Below are 7,988 nucleotides of genomic sequence, written 5' to 3'. Positions count from 1 at the left end.
CCTCTCAAGCTGTCCTCAGCACCTCCTCCCTTGTCGTTTTTGCTTATGGCCGATTGGGTTAACCTCTGCACAACTTGCAGAGTCGCAGCAGCATTCGCTTCCATGGTGTCAGCCAGGTTCGCCATCGCCGCCATGAACTCGGCATGGTTATCAGCCGGTTGCTCATTCCTACTCTCTCGTGAACGTTCTCAACCTCGTCCGCGAGTGGCCATTAGGTTTTCTGTCTACACCAAACAATCGATATCGAGGTGATCAATATTAATATCAAACGCCTAGTGTTTCAATTATCGCAAACAGGCACTCACAAACAAGCATGCTATGAAATATCAAGTAGATAACCTAATAGCATGAAAGAAAAGACACACAGAATATGCAATGAAGCACAATCGGTCTATCCCTCAGGCTTACAAGGACAAACTGCTCTGATACCACTAAATGTAACACCCTAATTATCCTAAGCCTTACCTCTAGCCGTAAGGCAAAGGTTAATCAGAGATTACGACAGTTCTAAGGCTTATACATATTTATATATAGAAGGAAATAATATATTCTAGAAGCCTGATGAAGGATATAGCTCAAAAACAGGATTTTAAAAGTGCAAAACAAACTAACGAAGAGTCTAACTTAAAGCACAAGAAACAGGTGTGATATAATCAAGGATAATAGTATAATAGCGTAATATCAAAAGAAACTCGCCATGGCTCGCGAAGTTTAAGCCGGCTAGCCAAATATACCGACAAAAGGAAACTGAAGTTTAAAATGGCTTATACAAGTTTTGTTCTCTCTCAAATACAAGCATCTAGGCCAAAATAAAAATACAAAATTAAGAGACATATACAAATAAACAAAAGAGACTCAAAAGGAATTATCCGGATCCTCCGCTTCTGTCACCACCCCAACAACTCACCGAGGTGGGTTGCGACCTGCATTTGAAAAACACAAAAAAAAAATATGGTATGAGAACCGGAGGTTCTCAGTATGGTAACAGTGTCCAGTGATGTAGGATATAAGACCTCGGGACGCCAAAGGCAACCTTAGACTTCATATCCATCACAAGATTCAAACATAAGGCATACTAAAACAGATAAGCATGATTATATAAAACCTTAACAAAACTTAAACCATAGCACCATAAAAGGGTAATCTATCTTAGGGGATTTCTAATCTAATCAAACACCGCTGTCCCACAGCCTTCACCAACCGATCCTCCATACGATCCCATCGCCACCGCCTTCCGAACCTCCCCAATCTTAGCAGAAATCACAATTATATACAAGGCAAGTAAATCACAAATAGAAGCATATATGACAAGTAATTCAAATAGCAATTAGGCATGTTATACAATTAGGCAAGCCAGTACAAGTAGTCAAAGCATACAAACGGATAGTAAATGCATATGATGAATGCCTGCCCTACTGGCTGTGATATCACATTGTCGGTTCAACTGCCAACCCGACACATCTCCATGGAGACGGCGCCCTTCAAAATTCTCATATGGGAACTCCCGAGATATAGTGCTCGGATCACTGTCTAGGTACCAGCGCCTGCACGCTCTATAGATCCGAAGGAATGTGAGCGGGATCTATTGCCACCGACCTCACATCTAAGCGGAAGCGGGATAAACCACCACCCTTACGCTACCGCCGCTACCTCGAACAGGCGAGATCAACCTCAGCCCCTGCCCGGGCGCATAGCGTCTCTTAGTTTCAATAAAAAGTAGTGTAGTGGTACCTTCTCAACCACTGTTAATTCAATATTTCCCTTCTTCATTCTCACTCTACCAACCCATCCTCAGTACACCAGAAACGTAAGCCTCCGTTCTCTAATATTTCATAATAATCATCGACTAAAATTCTGATGAGTTTGAAAAACTCTAAATTAATATTTGTGATGACTAAATATTATTAATTATATTAATTACAAAATTATTAATTCGATTTTCATTTAACATATGTTAATTGATAATTTTGTGATGCAGGTTTTCTTATTGGGCCGAACAGGAAAAGAATTATTGCCAGCCCAATATGTTTAAAACCATTCAGCCTTGTTTAATGATTCCTATATTATGTGGCTGAAGCAATTTGTGATTATTTGGGCCAGAATTCAAATATCATCATAAGCCCAAATTAAAGCTAACATTCAGCATTGATACAAAAATCCTTTTGATCCACATTGTTGAATTAATGGTAACAATACTTGGGCCAAAATTGCACTATTATTGCTACAAGCCCAAATTAATAATTATTGCTATATGACCCAATGCTTGATCCGAAACCTATTATGAAAGGAAGCAAAATTGCTTCATACCTCTAATGGATCCCAATCCTTCTCTTGGGATGGATTTCAAAATTTAATTTGCTAGCATTGGAAACATGAGAGAGAATGTCATTGATATGATTGATGGCATTAAGGCTACACGCTACTCAGGGAAGGAAAAGCAACTTCTATTCAATTAATTTGTTTAATTCATTTAATTGCTTCTCTTCCAATTGTTTCTTCTCTCTCATTCTTTTTTTCCTCTTTTTCGGACATTATCCAGCAAACCATGGAAGCTACATTGAGCTACCGAAAAGAAGGAAAGGCACGCCAAAAGACCATCACAATGATGGCAAGAAAAAGCAAACTGAAAGTATGTAGTGGCTGAGATTATCACCAAGAATGGTAAGATTTGGTGAGATAATCTTAGGCTCCACATACCCAAAAATAAGAAGAAGATCTCGGCCAACAGAGAAGAAGAATCTTGGAGGATGGATTGTCTCTGATTCTGCTCAACTATCACAGGAGGTAGCTAGAGTGGCTACGTGATGGAAGAGACAGAGATTGGAGCAGATGAAGCTATCATCATCATGAAGCATCAAGGGCCAGAAGTTCATCTTGGAGAGCAAGGAAGAGATGAAGGGCTCGGATTGATGAAGAGTGGTGACCAAGGAAGGACTAGAGGTAATTACATGTTGGGTTTTGCATGGGTTATCTCTTCTCTCTCTTTGGCCAAACCGGTTCAAGTTGAAGAAGAAGAAGATTGGCTTGGTTTGTTTGGTTTCAACCTTGGAGGCTTCTCCCTATTAGTAAGGGTGAACAGTTAGGGTTGATTCAAGGAGTGAGAGTGCAAAAGCACAGGGTTCTCATAGCTCTCTAAGCTGACAGAATTTTTTCTCCTTCAATGTTCTTATTTTGTAATTTTTCTGTTTAATTTTGTCATGTCTTGAGTCTCATGGAAAAAGGCAAACAGTGAGGTTTGTAATGAAAAAGCCTTAGAGCGAAAAAAGGCAGAGAGTGCAAAATTAAAAGAAAAAGCCATAGATGTCCTTAGAGTTCCTTTGTACATCTGTGTTGTATTTCATGATTATGTGGGAATTCCCTTGTAAGTTGGGTTAGCACTTTACAGTTGAAAGCTTGGCTGTGACCAAGTCAAGTTCAGTTTGGGTTTAGATTCTGGACTTGTCCCGGATAGGAAGGGTAGTTCCTAGGGAGAATTGGTATTTGTAATCAAGGATGATTATAGTGAAATTCCATCATTGTTGTGATGGAGACTGGATGTAGGCTGCCTTGCACTTAGCAGCTGAACCAAGATATATCTTGGTGTAATCTTCTCTCTCTTCTACTCCATTTCTGTTTCTGGTGACCAGGAGATAAAACTGAAAATATCTCGTGCTGACTGACGAGATAAAAAGAAAAGTCTCGTGGCTGGGGACGAGACAAAAGAAAAAGTCTCATGGCTAGCTACGAGATAAAAAGAAAAAAAAGTTTCCAAAAGTGGTTTCAAAAGCCAACAAACATTGTCAAGCAAAAAAGGGGGCTAAGATTCAACCCCCCATTTTCTTAGCCACTGATAACCATCAATTGGTATCAGAGCTTGGTCTCAAAGAGATCAAGCTTTGCAGCTTGGAGTAAAAATCCTCATGGCAGAAAACAGTGGCTCAAATTTAGTGTCCTACAATCTGACCGAAGGACAATCAAGCAACAGACCTCCTCTTTTCAATGGGAAAAACTATACCTATTGGAAGGAGAGGATGAAGATCTTTGTGCAAGTAGTGGATTACAGACTTTGGAAGATTATCCTGGAAGGCCCTCAATATCCAACTGTTACAAGTGCCGAAGGAGTTGTCTCTCCTAAACCAGAAGCAAGCTGGATGGAAGAAGATAGAAAAAAGATGGAGCTCAACGCCAAAGCTATCAATCTGCTCAACTGTGCTATCAGCTTTGAGGAGTACCGACGGGTATCACGTTGCACAACAGCAAAAGAAATCTGGGACAAACTCCTAGTTACTCATGAAGGAACAACCATTGTGAAGAAGACCAGGATAGATATGTTAAACAGAGAATACGAAATGTTTGCAATGAAGGAAGGAGAATCCATTGATGAGCTGTTTGAGCGCTTCAACACCATTATTGTTGGCTTGAATGCTATGGGAATCAAGTATCCTGAATCTGTGGTAGTGAGAAGAGTGTTGAGATGTCTCACAAAAGAGTGGGAAACAAAAGCTTTAATTATTTCTGAGAGTAGTGGTCTTGACTCTATGACTTATGATGATTTGAGAGGAAATTTACTTGCTTTTGAAAACACCTATTTGAAAAAAGATTCAAAAAAGAAAGGAATAGCTTTTTCATCTGTCACTAACCCTCTGGATGATGAATCCAGTGATAACTCATCTAAAAATGAATTTGTGTTGTTTGCAAAAAAATTCAAGAAAATGGTAAAGCTCAAGGAGAGAGGCAAAAGAGGCAGCTCAAGAAAACAGAAAAGAGATTTCAGCAAGGTGACTTGCTACAATTGTAAAGAAACGGGGCACTTCAAATCTTACTGCCCTAAGTTGAAAAAGGAAGAAAAACCAAAGAAGGGGAAGAAGAAGGGACTGATGGCATCATGGGAAGATCTTGAAAATGACTCTGAAGAAGATGAAGAATCTGAAACGAAGTCTCAACCATGCCTCATGGCTGACCTTGTTGAGCAGGTAATCGTTCCCAACCCTAACACTGAATCTCTTCATCTTATGATAGATCATCTTTCTAAAAAAATAAGATGTTTTTTGCTGGATAATCAAGAACTTGAACAAAAAATTATCATCCTTAAAGCAGAAAACGGATTTTTAAAAGAAAAGCTAAGGGAGGCCGAAACTGCTTGTGATCTTGTTGAAGAAAATAAGAAGTTAAAAGCCCAACTTAGGAGCTATGAAAGTGACCATTCGGTTGTTGCATATGTTGATTGTTTTAGAAGGAATGAAGAGTTGATTAAAGAGGTCAAAAGGCTTAAAGAAGACTTAGCCAAATTCACACAAAGTTCTGAAAATCTGAATCAAATCTTGGCTAGCCAAAAATCTCTTTATGATAAAGCTGGCTTGGGGTTTTATAAATCTGTTGAAAAATCTCATTTTAAAAATATTGCCTCATCTTCTAATGATACAAGATTTCAAAACCCAAGAAGCTTTAACAAAACAACAACTCCAAGATTTTGTAGACTATGTAACCGAAATGGACACTTTTCCATACAATGCTTTTTTGGTGAAAGGATGATAGGAGATAAAGTTTACAAGGTTGTTTTTTATTATAATGGCTTAGGACATAAAAGATGGTTTAACGTGAAAGGATCCAAGAAAATTTGGATACCTAAGGTCACTTGAGCTTGTTTTGTAGGTGTGCCTAGCATCCAAACAAAAGGAGAATATGTGGTATATGGACAGCGGATGCTCTAGGCATATGACCGGAAAGACAACCTTCTTCATAAAGCTTAATGAATATGATGGAGGACTTGTCACTTTTGGTGATGATGCAAAAGGAAAAATAGTGGCTATTGGGAAAGTTGGTAAAAACTTTTCATCTTGTATAAATGATGTCCTTCTTGTAAATGGTTTGAAACATAATTTACTTAGTGTTAGCCAATTGTGTGATTTAGATTTTGAAGTTATTTTTAGAAAATTTGTGTGTTTGGTTGTGTGTAAAAAAACTGGGTATATTTTATTTGAAGCTAAAAGGTGCAATAATGTGTATGGATTGACTCTTGAGGACTTGAAAGAACAAAATGTAACATGTTTTACCTCTTTTGAATCTAAAAAATGGCTATGGCATAGAAAGTTGGGTCATGCTAGCATTTACCAAATTTCTAAGCTAGTTAAGAAAAATCTGGTTAGAGGAATTCCAAACATCAAATTTGATAAGGATCTTACTTGTGATGCTTGCCAATTGGGCAAACAAGTGAAATCCTCTTTTAAACCTAAAGATGGAATCTCAACCAAAAGGCCATTAGAGATGTTACACATTGATCTTTTTGGTCCAACAAGAACTCAAAGTTTAGGAGGTAAATACTATGGTCTTGTGGTGGTAGATGATTACTCTAGATTTGGTTGGGTACTTTTCCTTGCTCATAAAAATGATGCTTTTCATGCCTTCTCCACTCTTTGCAAGAAAATTCAAAATGAAAAAGATTTAAAAATTTCTCATTTGAGAAGTGATCACGGAAGAGAATTTGAAAACCAAAATTTTGAAAAATTCTGTGATAACTTAGGAATTTCTCATAACTTTTCATGCCCTAGAACACCTCAACAAAATGGGGTGGTTGAGAGAAGGAATAGAAGCCTTCAAGAGATGACTAGGGCCATGCTTTGTGAGAATGAGATTCCAAAATTTTTATGGGCTGAAACTATGAATACGACTTGTTACATTTTGAATAGGACAATCATTAGAAAAGGGTTGAAGAAAACCCCTTATGAGCTATGGAAAGGAACCCCTCCAAATCTTAAGTACTTTCATGTTTTTGGATGCAAATGCTTTGTACTTAACAATAAAGAAAACCTTGGAAAGTTTGATCCAAAATCATATGAAGGAATGTTTGTTGGATATTCCACCACAAGCAAGGCATATAGAGTTTATCTCAAAGAGCATAGAACCATAGAGGAATCCATACATGTTACTTTTTGTGATTCTAATTTAATTCTCAGTGCTGTGATAGATAATAATTCAGATGGTGAAGAAGCTGGAACAAGTAAAGAAAATCCCAAATCTACTCAAAATGAAGAATCTGCCAATCCAGTTTTGTCTCGTCAGATTGAAGGAGACATTTCTATTTTATCTCCTGAGCAGACACGAGAAACTGAAACAGTGGGACCACCAGAAACTCATCAAAGCCCAACACCACTCCAGAAGCCTAGAGAATGGAAGTCTATGAGGGGTTATCCTCATGACTTTATAATTGGTGATCCCTCTCAAGGAGTAACAACAAGATCCTCCACCAAAAGGCAATCCGAACCAAGTAATTTTGCCCTCTTGTCACAAATGGAGCCTAACAATGTCAGACAAGCTCTTGAAGATCCATCATGGGTCAAAGCTATGTAAGAAGAGCTTGCTCAATTCGACAAGAATGAGGTTTGGACACTAGTACCCCATCCGGATGGTAAGAAAGTTACGGGTACTAAGTGGGTGTTTAAAAATAAACTTGGTGAGGATGGACAAGTTGTTCGTAACAAGGCTAGATTAGTGGCCCAAGGTTACGATCAAGAAGAGGGTATAGATTTTGATGAGTCTTTTGCTCCGGTAGCTAGAATGGAAGAAATTAGATTGCTTCTTGCCTATGCTGCCCATAAAGGTTTCAAAATATTTCAAATGGATGTTAAATGTGCTTTCCTTAATGGCTTTATTGATAGAGAAGTGTATGTGGCACAATCTCCCGGTTTGAAGATAAAGAGTTTCCAAATCATGTTTTCAAACTATCTAAGGCTCTTTATGGTCTTAGACAAGCTCCAAGAGCTTGGTATGAAAGGCTTAGTGCCTTCTTGTTGGAAAATCAATTTCAAAGGGGTACCACCGACACTACTTTATTTATTAAAGCATCTAATGATGATATACTCCTTGTTTAAGTTTATGTTGATGATATTGTATTTGGATCGGCCAATGTATCCTTGTGTGAAGAGTTTGGAAAACTCAGGACTAGTGAGTTTGAGATGAGTTTAATGGGAGAGCTAACTTTCTTTCTAGGCCTCCAAATTAAACAAACTCCT

This window comes from Arachis hypogaea, chromosome 18 (genome assembly GCF_003086295.3).
Source record: "Arachis hypogaea cultivar Tifrunner chromosome 18, arahy.Tifrunner.gnm2.J5K5, whole genome shotgun sequence".
Classification (NCBI taxonomy): Eukaryota; Viridiplantae; Streptophyta; class Magnoliopsida; order Fabales; family Fabaceae; genus Arachis; species Arachis hypogaea.
This window is presented reverse-complemented; position numbering follows the sequence as displayed.